Source organism: Nicotiana attenuata, unplaced genomic scaffold, assembly GCF_001879085.1.
Source record: "Nicotiana attenuata strain UT unplaced genomic scaffold, NIATTr2, whole genome shotgun sequence".
In the NCBI taxonomy this organism is placed as follows: Eukaryota; Viridiplantae; Streptophyta; class Magnoliopsida; order Solanales; family Solanaceae; genus Nicotiana; species Nicotiana attenuata.
Genome location: NW_017673377.1, coordinates 129,288 through 136,861, shown reverse-complemented (window position 1 = coordinate 136,861; position 7,574 = coordinate 129,288).

Here is a 7,574-nt window from a genome sequence, read left to right as displayed (position 1 = left end):
TGTTTGCAGACAATGGTGAAACAAAGAGGCAAGGGCTCTAAACAACCAGGCAGAGGAGAATCCTCCCGGGGAGGGAAACAGAAAATGATAAGACTGACTCCTCAAGCCCGACAAAATATAAAAAACACAAGGAAGCTGATTAAAGCTGCTGATAGAGCCATTGACATGTCTGGGAGTGAGTACGAGCCCTCCCGGGAGATATCTTCAGACTCCGTGCCAGAGTACATCTCTGACTGGCCGGAGAGGAACAAGCTAAGAGACACTCCTCCACCTTCTCCCAGTGCCCAAGCTTCGGTGAATGTCTCTTCTGGGTCGTCTGAGGGCTCAGCTGCAGGTAGTGGGGATGAATACTCCACCTCTCCCACAGCTTCATTATCCGGAGAGGGTGCAGTAGGAGACGATGAGGAGGAAGGAGGAGAAAGGGTAGTAGGAGAAGTAGGAGAAGGGGGTGAGCCTCAGGTAGGAGGTGTTGCTAGAACTAGGAAACCGAAGGTGTGGCAAGACCGGTTTGTGAGCAAGGTAGCTTATCCCAAATTTAGGGAATGGTGGCCGGTGAGGAAGTTGATCCCGGAGAGGAGTTTTGTGGATAGAGACCTATTGCCTCACAACCCCAATGTGAGGAGGCAATTTAGGAAGAGAGTAGGTTGGGAGTACTTCTTGGGGGACTGTACGGATGCGAACGAGCACTTGGTCAAGGAATTCTGTACCAATGCTGCCCACATCAAAAAGGGCACCAAAGTGACTAAGGTGCGAAATTTGAAGGTGTTGTTTGATGGAAAGTCAATTAATGACTACTTGGGTTTTGATGAGGAGGATGAGTCGCTATACTTGGCGAAGATGGAATTAGGTGAAGAGGTCCGTCCTTGGTTGGCACAGTATTTGGCAATCCCAGGTACCACCCCCGATTGGCTGAATGCGGGAGTAAAGATTTTGAGAAGAAGTTTGAACTTTGAGGCCAAGGGGTGGGAAACATTTTTGTGCAGCAGATTGGACCCCACTACTCATGAAAACTCCCTCCCTCTTCACCGGGCAGTCTTGGTGGCATCGATCATGGCAGGGTACCCGATTAACATCGGGAATGTGATGTCGCGGGTGATTCACAGGTGGCAGCTGAAGGTGACAGAAACTACCCCTTCCCCAGCTTTTTGACCATGTATTTCAGGGACCTCAAGGTTGAAAAGAGGCCATTTGATATAAAGGTAAAAGTGAAGGCCCCGTTCTCATGGTACAGAATGCAGGGTGATGACAACCCAAAGGGCAAGAACTTCAAGGAAACAGCCACTGCTCCAACTGGCCAGTCTGAAGAGCCAGTTGTGGTAGTGGCTCCTACTCAGCCTACCTCCACCTCCGCAGACATTCCTCCTGGCCCATCCACTTCAGCAGATCCCAAGATGCCCTTTTCCCGGGCCTACCCAGTGACTGCACATCGACTGAGCCAGGCTCTTCTCAGCATCAACAACTGGATGCAGACAGCTTCTTCCAAGTTGTCTATCCTCACCACAACAGTAGCAGCTCAGTCGGCACCTCCACCTCCACAGGTCCCACAGTCTATTGAGGATGCCCTCAAGGAGGTTCTAGAAAACCAGAAAAAGATCCTTGAGACTCAGAAGAAGCTACTAAAGCTGTGGATGCTCATGGGAAAGCTCTCGAGGAGCTTGCTAAGGAGCACAAGAAGTTGAGGAAGACGTGAGCTTCCAAGGAGTCCGTAAAGGAGCTGAGGGTTGAGGTTGACAGGATGAGGGTAGATCATCTGCCTTTGCACTTATTGTTACAGGACCCGGTACCAGCAGCTCATCCCCAGCCTGAGCAGTCCCAGAGGCCTCCCAAGAGGAAGAGGATGATTCCCCGAGCAGATGATGCAGTCATCCAGTTGGCAGACCCATCGGAAACCTCCTCCAGTCAGCCACAAGAAGCACCTTAGGAGCCTGTCCAGGTCCAGTCCCAGGCCCCAGCTGCAGAGCAGCAAGCCATAGGGAACCAGTCTGAGGTTCCCGAGCATATTGAGGACCCAGGGGCCACTCAGGAGCCCATGCAGACAGACAGGCCATAGGGAGTCTCTATATCCTTTTCCCTTTTTCTTTTTGGTGCTTATTTGGTTTAGTTGGCATTAAGGACAATGCCAGCTTTCATTTGAGGGGGTAGGCCCTACTTTTATGGATTTGGATGATTGTATATATTTGACAGTTTTTATGCTTTCTTTATTTTTCATCTTTGGTTTGTATATAATTTTAACATTTCCTTACATTTCCCGTACTTTTATTTTACTTTGGTTTTGTATATAAAGTTATATTACATTGTACATATTCACCCCATCTGTTGTATATTCGATTAAATCCCCTCTTGTATATATTCATTTTACTTTCCGCAATTTTTCGTTCTTAGCTTCTTATTTATGTTCGTAGCTTCTTGTTTGGAACGTTTGCAATAAGCCTTTGGTTTTCTTAATGCCGCGGTTCTTTCCAAAGGTGGAGTTTGTGTGAACCGGGTGGCTCTTCCCAATGATGGATGACGTGACAACCTTCTTAAGGGTTTGAGTCTGTTTTTCTTTTCTTTTTGCTTTTTAGTAGTTAGTGGTTAAGGGTGCCTCAAGCAAAGCTTCACTTGGGCCTAGCACATTTGCCTTTGATCTTATGGTCAAAAACAAAGTATTGTGTTTAGGATGGTGAAAGTCGTGACCTTGAGACTCTTGTATTGACTGATAATCATCAAGTGGTTTTTCGGGACCATTATGTTCTCAAATCTTATCTAAGGTCGTTATGGGCCCCCGACTCCGTGTTTTTAGCAATCCCATAGCTTGTGTGGTGAGAACTTGCATTGCAAGTCCAAATCCCGAGCCATTGGTCTAGAACTTGCCCTGAATATTTGTTGAGGCAAAATCCTAAGTGAATTTTGACTTGAGACATGATTATAGGCTCTCCTTGATCCAAATGATAGCTAAACACTTCCATAGCCTACCAAAGGTAAAATCCCTAGTCAACCCTTTTGAGCCTTAAACCTTTTTCCTTCAAGAACCATGATACAAACCTTTACCCGTTCTAAAAGATACCCTCTCTTGGCACCCGATCTTTCCTTAACACATGGAAAAAGTATAAGTTTGGGGGGAGAGACGAGGATTGCAACAAAGTGGTAAAAAGGTACAAAATGAAGAAAAGGAAAGGCAATGAAAAAGAAAGAAAAGCAAAAAGACAAAAAAATTACTCAATGTGGAAATGAATAAAAAGGGATTCAAGAAAAGTAAAGAATGAAAGGTGTGGAAAATTGAGAAAGGAAAAAAGATTTGAAATGTATAAAAAAGAGTGACAGTGTGTCTCTCTTACCCCTTGAAAGAAGTGAAAAGACTCAAAGAGTCAAGTGAATCTGTGCCAAAATGAAACAAAAGAAGTGCTTAAGGGAAGATGGAACCTACTTAGACCAAACATTGCCTACCTGGAACAAAAAGCCTTCACTATGTCTCCACAAAAGCCATATATGATCTCTAGTTGAATGAAACTTACATTAGTGGTGACTCACATAAGGGGCAAGCATATGGTACTTCGTTCCGGTCTTGTGACTTTTCTTTGAGAGGGATGAGTGAATTTTCATTAACCTCGTTATGAGTGCCACTATTCTAAAGGTGAGGTCTGCTTAAGGAAAGCTGAGGATGTGTGAGTTTGGGTTCCACAATAACTAAAGTAATAGAAAGAGTCCTTAACTCTTGATGCTCTTGTGTCGCACTTGATCCATGGTGTTTAAAAGAGTAAATGTTGTTAATGATTCATGTGTATTGAGGGCAATTGTTAGTCCCAATTGATGCTAGATGAGATCACTTTAGGATAGCTGAATTGTCTTGGATTTTCTCTTAAGGGATGGTTCTTATTTTGTTTGCTTGAGGACAAGCAAAAGCTTAAGTTTGGGGAAGTTGATAACTAGGGATTTTGATACATTTTATACTCCTTCTTGCTTATGTTTTGATTAGAAATTTGTACAAAATAGTCCCAAAAGGCTCACAAGTTCTGCTTGATTGCAGGTTTGATCAACAAAGTGGCAAGATGTCAAAGGTCAGCTCAAAAAGGAGTGAAACTTGCACAAGTACCAAGACAAGACAAAGCTCAGGCAAAACAGGGCGAATGCGGCCGCACACCATTCTATGCGGACCGCACAAGTGAGGTTCAGAGAGTTCGATTTCCAGGCCAACAGGCAATGCGGCCGCATGGGATTTACTGCGGTCCGCATTGGAGTCACTGCAGCCTCACTCGATTTAGTGCGGTCCGCAGAGCCAAGAATGAGAGAAGTGCCAGTTTTGAGTTTGAAGCCCAATGCGGTCCGCGCTCCATTTCATGCGGACCGCACTAGAAGCCACCGCGGCCGCATTCGATTCTGTGCGGTCCACATTGCCCAAGTTCAGAGAGCTGCTTATTCAAGTTCAGAGCCCTAGTGTGGCCGCACGTGATTTTGTGCGGTCCGCACTAACCCCGCAGGGGTATTTTTGTCCAGACTTTTCAGCTTAGTATAAATAGCTTCTTTTCCATTTTTAGGTTAAGCAAATAGTTAGTAATAAAGGCTGCGCTCGTGGGTTCCAATATTTTAGCTGTTTTGAGTAATTTTAGCTTTATTTCAACATTGAATCTTCAAGTTTAATTAGCAATTAATTAATATGAGTTTTTCTTCATCTATTTCTTTGTTTTTCTCTCTAATTATGACTAGCTAGACCCATCAGCTAGGGTTGTGACTCAACCCTAGTGTGGGTAATTGATGGGTCTTGTATTTTAGAGCTTGATTGACTATGGGTGTTTGATATTTGGGCTAATTCCATGTTTAATTGCTAAATTAGTGGTTGCAACACTAGTTTGTGTTTAGTTGACTTTTGCTCTTCTTGAGAAAGAGAGCCTAAGTCTCTAGAATTAGTCCAACAAGGAATTGGGGCGCACTCAAGAGAATTGATAGCCCCAGCTAAAGGGTTAAACCGAGAGATCATAATACCCGACTTGATCCTCAATTTCTTGTGCAAATTTGCATACCCAATTGGTCTTGAGAAAGTCAATTCGGGCCAAAATCACTCGAACTACCGAGAGGTATAGAGTGAGTAGAATCGAGCAATGGTTATATCATACTCCCCAAATGTGTCAATCTAGCTTTAGAGTCAAGATTCCGTCAATTGACCACCTAGGCGAAAGTCACTACCCTAGTGCCCTTTAATCATTTGAACAACTCGCAATAGTTTAATCCTAGCTTATAGTAGTTTAATTGAACATTGTAGTTTATAAAATTAGAATCATAATTAAAACCCAAAAAATGTGTAGAAGTGCAATTTGGAGCAAATACACAACTCCACTTTAGATAGACACCCAACTCTAATATCTAGCTCTTTGTGGAATTCGATCCCGACCCTAAATCGGGTAAAAGCTGCTTCGACCTCTCTCGCTACTTAACAGTAGTGCAGGGTTGGCTTTGATCAAGGTTCACCGAACATTTCCTCACACTCATTTTCTTACGTAACAACGATACCAATTTATGGTACTCCATTGTAAGCAGCAATCTAACATGACACTGTGGAGGTGAACTATACCTCACAGAGTTATTCTCCATTACAACCTCACCCCCCCCCCCCCTCCCAATATAATAAAACCCTTATTTTTGGCTCTTTAGACATTATAAAAAAATTACTTGATAACAAAAAAAAAAGTATGAACGGCAGTTTGAAGGAAAGTTTTAAATGGATTTTCATAATATCCTAACGCCTTTAAATAAGGCAAGTCCTAGCCCGGGGGGCAGAATTTTTTATGTAAAAAGCGGTATAATACCGCGCTTTATATATTTGAATTATTTTTATGTCAGTTAACCGCAGAACACTTATTGGTGGGCCCAAAAAAGAAGTAAAACGCAGTATAATACTGCGCTATATGTAAAACGCAGTATTATACTGCGCTTCACTTTAACGGCTAAAATTCTGTTAAAATAAAATGCAGTATAATACCGCTTAGGTAGAAAAGTAACTCTTTTTTTTAAAATTGTAGAAACGTATTTTGAGTCCAAAAACTTGTCATTTAAGTTTCGGACTCAGCCGTACAACGCATAACTAGCCGATTTGGACTTTTTACCAGAGATTTTATTTTTCTTCATCTTGCTCACATATATGATTTGTACGTTGGAAATATGTCCTTCCTCAAGTACTCAATTGTAATCTCAAAATACTCCTTGCCCCATGGATATTTCATGAAAACTTCCAGATTATTAGCCATACAAATCCATTTTTTATCAACGTGCGCTATGTTATCCTGTGCAAGCAAGATTGAATGGGCAAACCACAGCAATGCAATCTTAAACCTCTCGACTATGTCAAACCTCTTAGACTTCAACTGTTTTAAAAGCAGCTTTGCATCCACCCCCTTCCTGCTAGACTAACAATCTTTGTCGCAGAATGCTTTGCCATCATCCATCATTTTCCTCATTTCTTTTTTACTGGGTTTGGCACTATAATTCAATCTAGTAATCATAGCAAACTCCTTCAATCCAAAATGAACAAGCTTGTATCCAACTAAAAATCATAAATCGCGCTTCTTCGCGCAATAAATTTGGTGAATCAACGAGGAATGGACAAGTTGTCCACTGAACTATGTCCAGTGCTTTGAAAGTTTTGCAAACTGTCAAAAATAACTATTATTAAACCTTTCCATCAATTTGATTGTTCTAAGTTTATCCTTGAACTCATATAATATATTGGTCCTAGACCTCACACTAATCTTGGAGGGGAAACGTCTATGTTTTTTTTTAAAAGTCCTGAGGATGCGTCGATCGGCCTTACAAACACAGGAATTGATAGAGCATCCTGGTCACCTTCTGCTGCATGTGTTTCACTTTCTAGCCCATCTTTACTATCTTCAAGTTGTTCATCATTTTCTTCTTCTGCTATATCTTCTTCTTTTTCTTCTTGAGCATCTTTATCAACCTCCTTAACAACATCATCACCAATTTCATCATCCTCCCCACCTGAATCTTTATCATCACTGTCCTTTTCTTCTTCAATAATTGTTTTTACAACAACATCCTCTTCCATTTGAGTTTGTGTTGCATTTATGTCCAAGTCTTCTTCCTCTTCCTCTTCCTCATCAACACCCTCTAATGCTAACTTCTTGAAACAGATTTTTGCCAACAGGTATGTCCTCGTCAACTAATCTAGACCTTGATCTTGTTCTTTTTTTGCTGATAGACTTTGATGGCTCTTTATTCTTTTTTCTCTTATCACGCTTAGAAATATCAACATTTCCTTTACTAGGGGAAGATTTAGAAGTATCTACATTTCGTTTTCTAGTAGCAGTTTTTGAAGGCTCAGCAATTACTTTACTTGGCGATGCTTCTTTATCTGCATTTCCTTTCATGTTTGAAGGCTTTGAAGGCTATGCAATTGTCTTCTTTGTCGAAGGAATATGCTTCTTAGCAAATTCCTCCTCATGTTACCTACATGCAAATATGCAATTTCACATTTAACAATTTCAAACTTATGATCAGAATAAGAAAATAAGCCCCAATTCCAGCAACCATCTATGACCAGAAAACAACAGACCACGAGTTTATCAATAAACATTAGGTCGCTAGTT